The sequence below is a fragment of the Caretta caretta genome, chromosome 3, assembly GCF_965140235.1.
Source record: "Caretta caretta isolate rCarCar2 chromosome 3, rCarCar1.hap1, whole genome shotgun sequence".
NCBI classification, from domain to species: Eukaryota; Metazoa; Chordata; order Testudines; family Cheloniidae; genus Caretta; species Caretta caretta.
In genome coordinates this window covers 97,019,144-97,026,262 of record NC_134208.1, presented here as the reverse complement: position 1 = coordinate 97,026,262, position 7,119 = coordinate 97,019,144, and the positions used below count along the sequence as shown (strand labels likewise).

The following is a 7,119-nucleotide window of genomic DNA, read 5'->3' as shown; positions in this document are numbered from 1 at the left end:
TATAGCTGCAAGAGAGTGCTTTTGCCAGTATAATTATGCTAGACTAGAGCTTTTGCTGGCACAGAAGTGTTGCAAAAATAAAAATAAATAAATAAAATCATAACTCTACCTGAAAATGCTATGCTGACAAAAGTTTTAGAGTATTCCTGGCCTAAGAAAGCCACCACATAGCATAAGAGTTCACAAAACTAAACATGTGCACTAGGTTTCCACTTATTGATGCATAGTTCCCCATTGTGTGCCTATATGATCTGGTCAGTTTCTATCCAAAGACTGTATACGGAAATATACAGGATACATTTTCTCTACAGTCCCAGTTCTGTTTCCACATCAGTGGCAAAACTCCACCAACATCACTCGGAGCAGGACCCGACTTATACTCCATTTCCGTATTCTGTTTACTCACAAGGACAAAATAATTACCTGCGTGCACACTTCGTGTGGGTTAGCGTTGTAGGGTCCCTCTGCAATGTACACATTACTTGGCTAGTGAGCTTTACTGCATATGAAATATGCATCTGTGAAGTAAAGCTAACTGTATCATCAATGTTTAGAATGAGATCATACGAAAATCTAGGCAGGGCTTCAGGAACTTGCTCTCCTTGTATTCTGGAGGTAGCAGTAGTAATTCCATAATAAAGGGTGAGCTGACTCTTGCATGTAAGACACAGAATTCATACCTTTTATATATGAAAAAGACAATATATCCTTCCCCAAATTAAATCACTTACTCTCTGAGCACAAAATAGAGAATGTATAAGTACCATTGTTTTTTGCTGTGGTGTTGTGGCCATGTTGGTCCCAGGATACTAGAGAGACAAGGTGAGAGAGGTAATGGACAACTTCTTTTTGTGAAAGAGACATGCTTTCATGCTACAGAGTTCTTCTTCAGGTCTGGGAAAGGTCCTCAGTGCCACAGCCAGATAAATGAACTCACAAAGGAAAATGATAAAAGACAAGAACACCATCATCTCCGGGCAAACACTTTTCACAAACAACCTCGCCACATCTGACCTCTCAGTCCTCATCTTCAAAGGAAACCTGCACAACACCTCCAAAAAAAATGAGCCTGGGAACTTAAATTCATAACTCTGCTAGGCACTGAGAATCGTCATCTTAATAAAGACACTGGATTTACAGTTTATGACAACAATCTGTAACCCACTAACCTTCCTCCCCCCTTTTTTGTCTTACGGCTGCAGAATTGTTAATGGGGTACCTCACTTTGAACGCTCTCTTAGAATATGTGTTAACTACTTAATGCTGAACAGTGTGTTCCATTTTTAATTTAGCTGTGACAACTCTGAGTACCTCTCTCAGACCTGAAGAAGAGCTCTGTGTAACTCAAAAGTAGGGGTTCTCAAACCTCTGTACTGGTGACCCCTTTCACATAACAAGCCTCTCAGTTTGAGAACACCTGCTCAAAAGCTTGTTTCTTTCACCAACAGAAGTTGGTCCAATAAAAGATATTACCTCACCCACTTTTTCTCTCCTGTGTATAATAAGTATATCTGTTAATTTAGGAATTCAAATTAGTTCAAATGGGTTCTGTAAGGAGTTTAGCACCTAACATTAGGCACCCCACCCTCTTAATCTCAGTAAGAGAACATCAGACTGTTCAAGCTTCCCATATAGTTAAAACTCACTAAAATCTTATGCACAGGCTACACCTGAACTTAAGATCAATGGTCTTTTTTCCTGTTATTCTTCATATAAGTCTCTTCCTCAGCAGAAGCTGTGGACACAACGGTCTACTGCAGAATTCCACAAAGTGCCCTCTTTCACAATGGCTGCCATTTCCCATTGAGAACAATGGGATTGAAGCCACAGCTGGTGGCCATTTTGAGAAAGAGTTCTCATTCTCTCACAATGTTCTCAATGACAGGTTTCAGAGGAACAGCCGTGTTAGTCTGTATTCGCAAAAAGAAAAGGAGTACTTGTGGCACCTTAGAGACTAACCAATTTATTTGAGCATGAGTTTTCGTGAGCTACAGCTCACTTCATCAGATGTATACCGTGGAAACTGCAGCAGACTTTATATACACACAGAGAATATGAAACAATACCTCCTCCCACCCCACTGTCCTGCTGGTAATAGCTTATCTAAAGTGATCATCAGGTGGGCCATTTCCAGCACAAATCCAGGTTTTCTCACCCTCCACCCCCCCACACAAATTCACTCTCCTGCTGGTGCTAGCCCATCCAAAGTGACAACTCTTTACATAATTAAGTCGGGCTATTTCCTGCATAGATCCAGGTTTTCTCACCTCCCCCCCACCCTCATACACACACAAACTCACTCTCCTGCTGGTAATAGCTCATCTAAACTGACCACTCTCCAAGTTTAAATCCAAGTTAAACCAGAACATCGGGGGGGGGGGGGGGGTAGGAAAAAACAAGAGGAAACAGGCTACCTTGCATAATGACTTAGCCACTCCCAGTCTCTATTTAAGCCTAAATTAATAGTATCCAATTTGCAAATGAATTCCAATTCAGCAGTTTCTCGCTGGAGTCTGGATTTGAAGTTTTTTTGTTTTAAGATAGCGACCTTCATGTCTGTGATTGCGTGACCAGAGAGATTGAAGTGTTCTCCGACTGGTTTATGAATGTTATAATTCTTGACATCTGATTTGTGTCCATTTATTCTTTTACGTAGAGACTGTCCAGTTTGACCAATGTACATGGCAGAGGGGCATTGCTGGCACATGATGGCATATATCACATTGGTGGATGTGCAGGTGAACGAGCCTCTGATAGTGTGGCTGATGTTATTAGGCCCTGTGATGGTGTCCCCTGAATAGATATGTGGGCACAATTGGCAACGGGCTTTGTTGCAAGGATAAGTTCCTGGGTTAGTGGTTCTGTTGTGTGGTATGTGGTTGTTGGTGAGTATTTGCTTCAGGTTGCGGGGCTGTCTGTAGGCAAGGACTGGCCTGTCTCCCAAGACTTGTGAGAGTGTTGGGTCATCCTTTAGGATAGGTTGTAGATCCTTAATAATGCGTTGGAGGGGTTTTAGTTGGGGGCTGAAGGTGACCGCTAGTGGCATTCTGTTGTTTTCTTTGTTAGGCCTGTCCTGTAGTAGGTAACTTCTGGGAACTCTTCTGGCTCTATCAATCTGTTTCTTTACTTCTGCAGGTGGGTATTGTAGTTGTAAGAAAGCTTGACAGAGATCTTGTAGGTGTTTGTCTCTGTCTGAGGGGTTGGAGCAAATGCGGTTGTATCGCAGAGCTTGGCTGTAGACGATGGATCGTGTGGTGTGGTCAGGGTGAAAGCTGGAGGCGTGCAGGTAGGAATAGCGGTCAGTAGGTTTCCGGTATAGGGTGGTGTTTATGTGGCCATTGTTTATTAGCACTGTAGTGTCCAGGAAGTGGATCTCTTGTGTGGACTGGACCAGGCTGAGGTTGGTGGTGGGATGGAAATTGTTGAAATCATGGTGGAATTCCTCAAGGGCTTCTTTTCCATGGGTCCAGATGATGAAGATGTCATCAATATAGCGCAAGTAGAGTAGGGGCTTTAGGGGACGAGAGCTGAGGAAGCGTTGTTCTAAATCAGCCATAAAAATGTTGGCATACTGTGGGGCCATGCGGGTACCCATAGCAGTGCCGCTGATCTGAAGGTATACATTGTCCCCAAATGTGAAATAGTTATGGGTAAGGACAAAGTCACAAAGTTCAGCCACCAGGTTAGCCGTGACATTATCGGGGATAGTGTTCTTGACGGCTTGTAGTCCATCTTTGTGTGGAATGTTGGTGTAGAGGGCTTCTACATCCATAGTAGCCAGGATGGTGTTATCAGGAAGATCACCGATGGATTGAAGTTTCCTCAGGAAGTCAGTGGTGTCTCGAAGGTAGCTGGGAGTGCTGGTAGCGTAGGGCCTGAGGAGGGAGTCTACATAGCCAGACAATCCTGCTGTCAGGGTGCCAATGCCTGGTATGATGGGGTGCCCAGGATTTCCAGGTTTATGGATCTTGGGTAGTAGATAGAATATCCCAGGTCGGGGTTCCAGGGGTGTGTCTGTGCGGATTTGATCTTGTGCTTTTTCAGGAAGTTTCTTGAGCAAATGCTGTAGTTGCTTCTGGTAACTCTCAGTGGGATCATAGGGTAATGGCTTGTAGAAAGTGGTGTTGGAGAGCTGCCGAGCAGCCTCTTGTTCATATTCCGACCTATTCATGATGCTCACGAAAGCTCATGCTCAAATAAATTGGTTAGTCTCTAAGGTGCCACAAGTACTCTTTTTCTTTTTGCGAATACAGACTAACATGGCTGTTACTCTGAAACCTGTCATAATACTTTCAGTCACTCTTAACTCCATTTAACTTTTAGTTAAACCATTAAGATGAAAGGTCTCTTATTAACAAACCCTCAGAAAAGATATTACAGTCTTCAGGGGCAGCCAGAGGGATTTCAGCTAACTACTTCTTCTGGAACTGTAGGGCAGCAACAAGAACATTAAAAGAATTCTTTAATCTAGGGGTTCTCAAACTTCATTGCACCACAACCCCCTTCTGACAAAAAAAAAATTACTATATGACCAGAGAATGGGGGACCAAAGCCTAAGCCTGCCCGAGCCTCGCTGCCGCCCCAGCTGCGGTGGAAGGGGGACGACAAAGCCTGAGTGCCACCATACCGGGCAGGGGGGCCAAATCCCAATCCCAAGGGTTTCAGCCCCAGGCAGGGGGCCTGTAATCTGAACCCCGCCACCCAGGGCTGAAGCACTCAGGCTCTGACTTCAGCCCTGGATGGTGGGGCTCGGGCTTTGGTTTCTGGCCAGGGGCCCAGAAAGGCTAATGCCAGCCCTGGCAACCTTATTAAAATGGGGTGCTGACACACAGTTTCAGAACTGCTGCATTAATCAAACTCTTGACTCATTTTTTACATCTCACTTTTTCCCATAACATCCTCAAAAGCATAACTCTGATCAGAGCCAGGCTTTAAGGCTGAGTACCCCTACAAATTTAAGCCCCCACACTACACTTTCCATCTCAAAATATCTTAAGATATTTTATTAATTCTGGCTGCAACCCTGCAAGCTATGTGAAAATGATTTTGAAGTCAATGGGAGTTCTGCAGGCAGAGGACTTGCTGGATCAGACCCTATATCAGGGGTGGCCAACCTGTGACTCCGGAGCCACATGCGGCTCTTCAGAAGTTATTTTGTGGCTCCTTGTATAGGCACCAACTCCAGGGCTGTAGCTACAGGTGCTAACTTTCCAATGTGCCAGGGGGTGCTCACTGCTCAACTCCTGGCTCTGCCCCAGGCCCTGCCCCTGAGCCTGCACTGCCCTTGCTCCTTCCCACTCCCCCGGCCCCAGAGCCTCCTGCACTCCATGAAACAGCTGAGCAGGAGGTGCAGAAAGGGAGCAGAAGGCACTGATCAGTGGGGCTGCCAGTGGGTGGGAGGCCCTGGAGTGTGTGGGGAGCTTATGGGGGGGTTGCTGATGTATTACTGTGGCTCTTTGGCAATGTACATTGATAAATTCTGGCTCTTTCTCAGGGTCAGGCTGGCCACCCCTGGCCTATAGGTTGGCATTTTACCCATCACTTAAATTCAGCTACCTCTTAGGTGAAGCATTTAACTCCCTATACCAATACTGCACAATAGTTTCTTATTGGAGTGATGGAGAAACATAAGCACCTACAATACACCTGGCCAAACAGAAATATAGCCAAGTGTTTACCATCACACTTGTGATAAGTAACACTACTTTTTTTTTTTAAAGAGTAATCAGAAATCCAGGTTTTTAAAAATTAAGTTAATTTTATTTATTCTGCCTGCACCTTCCCAAGAACCCCTTGATTTTGATTTATTTGTGGCTTTTTAACCATTTTTTCTTATTTGTAAACATGCTTGCCACCTTCTCTCTCTCTCTCAAGACCTGCAAAGCTTCCGGACTATGCGAAAGAAGCAATAAACTAAGAACTGACAACTACACATCACATGCAGAGAGTAAATACGAGGACAGCACCAAAAAAAAGAGGAGGAAAAGATTATTTCCCAACCCCTCGGATCCTTTTTCACTTCTAGTCGTCTCAGGCAGCTACCCGTGACCACACGAGTTAAAATACCGCGAGGGAGAGCAGCACGCTCAACTTGGCACGCGTCCGATCCAGGTCTCATCCCAAACCAAGGCATCCCCCGGCAGGGCAGGGCAGGGCAGCGCCGCGCCCCACTCCAGGAGAGATGCAGGTCACCCACGCGCCTCCCTACTGGCCCCGCCACATGTGCGCGAACACGCGTGTGTAGCGGCAGGGACACGGCGCCACCAGCCCCCCCCCCCCGGCCCCGCCCCAGCGCTTCCCCCACTCGCGCTGGGCTCCTCACAGCCCGCCCCTTGCATCCCGCCGCTCCCAAGCCGGGCCTCCGCGGGTGGGAACGGGCTCTTCCTCGCTCGGTGCGTCACCCCCGGCTCTTCCCTCCCAGCAGGGTGGTACTGGCCGAAAAGGGAAAAGCCACGGGGTGGGGCTAGGAAGTGAGCGTGATACGAGTTACGGATGGGGCGTGGCGACGTGTCGGGACGGGCGGGTTTTATGTAAGTGGGCGCAGTGAGGAATTCGCACTCTGAACGGCGGAGAGGGGGCGGAGGCGGGGCTACGTGAGGAGGCGGGCAGAACGTCTTGCGTATAGCGCTTACAACGATGATCAGAGAAGGCTTTCACCAGCTCCCTGGTGGTCTAGTGGTTAGGATTCGGCGCTCTCACCGCCGCGGCCCGGGTTCGATTCCCGGTCAGGGAAGCTAAGTTTTTTTCCCTCCCCCGCGGGCTGGTTTGGAGCTTGAAGTAGCAAATAGCTGCGTCTTGCACAACCCCCACAGCAAAGCGGGATACCCCTAAAGGGCCGGTGTTAGAAGGCACATGTGTGTGGTAGGGGTAAAGATGGACAGCCACCCACCCATCCATGCCATAGAGGACACTGGCAGATGCAGGCGTGGTGGGCCCCGGGCCTGGAAAGGGGTTTTCACCCCCCCCCAACTACAGACCCTTCAGAGTGCGCCAGCATGGCTCTGCCTGTTGCACCAGTGCGTGCAGTATGGCCTGGGGTCACTCTCAGAGGCCTGGTGCTCTCCTCGCCAGGCCTGGGCCAGCCCGCTGCACCCCAGCAGAGACGTGTCACAGTTCTCC

The 7,119-nt window shown here is 47.6% G+C and overlaps 1 non-coding gene across 1 annotated transcript; it reads left to right on the top strand.

Annotated features, from left to right (window-relative positions):
- Positions 1-6,661: 6,661 nt before the first annotated feature.
- On the top strand, positions 6,662-6,733 carry TRNAE-CUC (transfer RNA glutamic acid (anticodon CUC)). Its single transcript has one exon. It is a non-coding gene; the product is annotated as a tRNA-Glu (tRNA).
- The last annotated feature ends 386 nt before the right edge of the window (positions 6,734-7,119 follow it).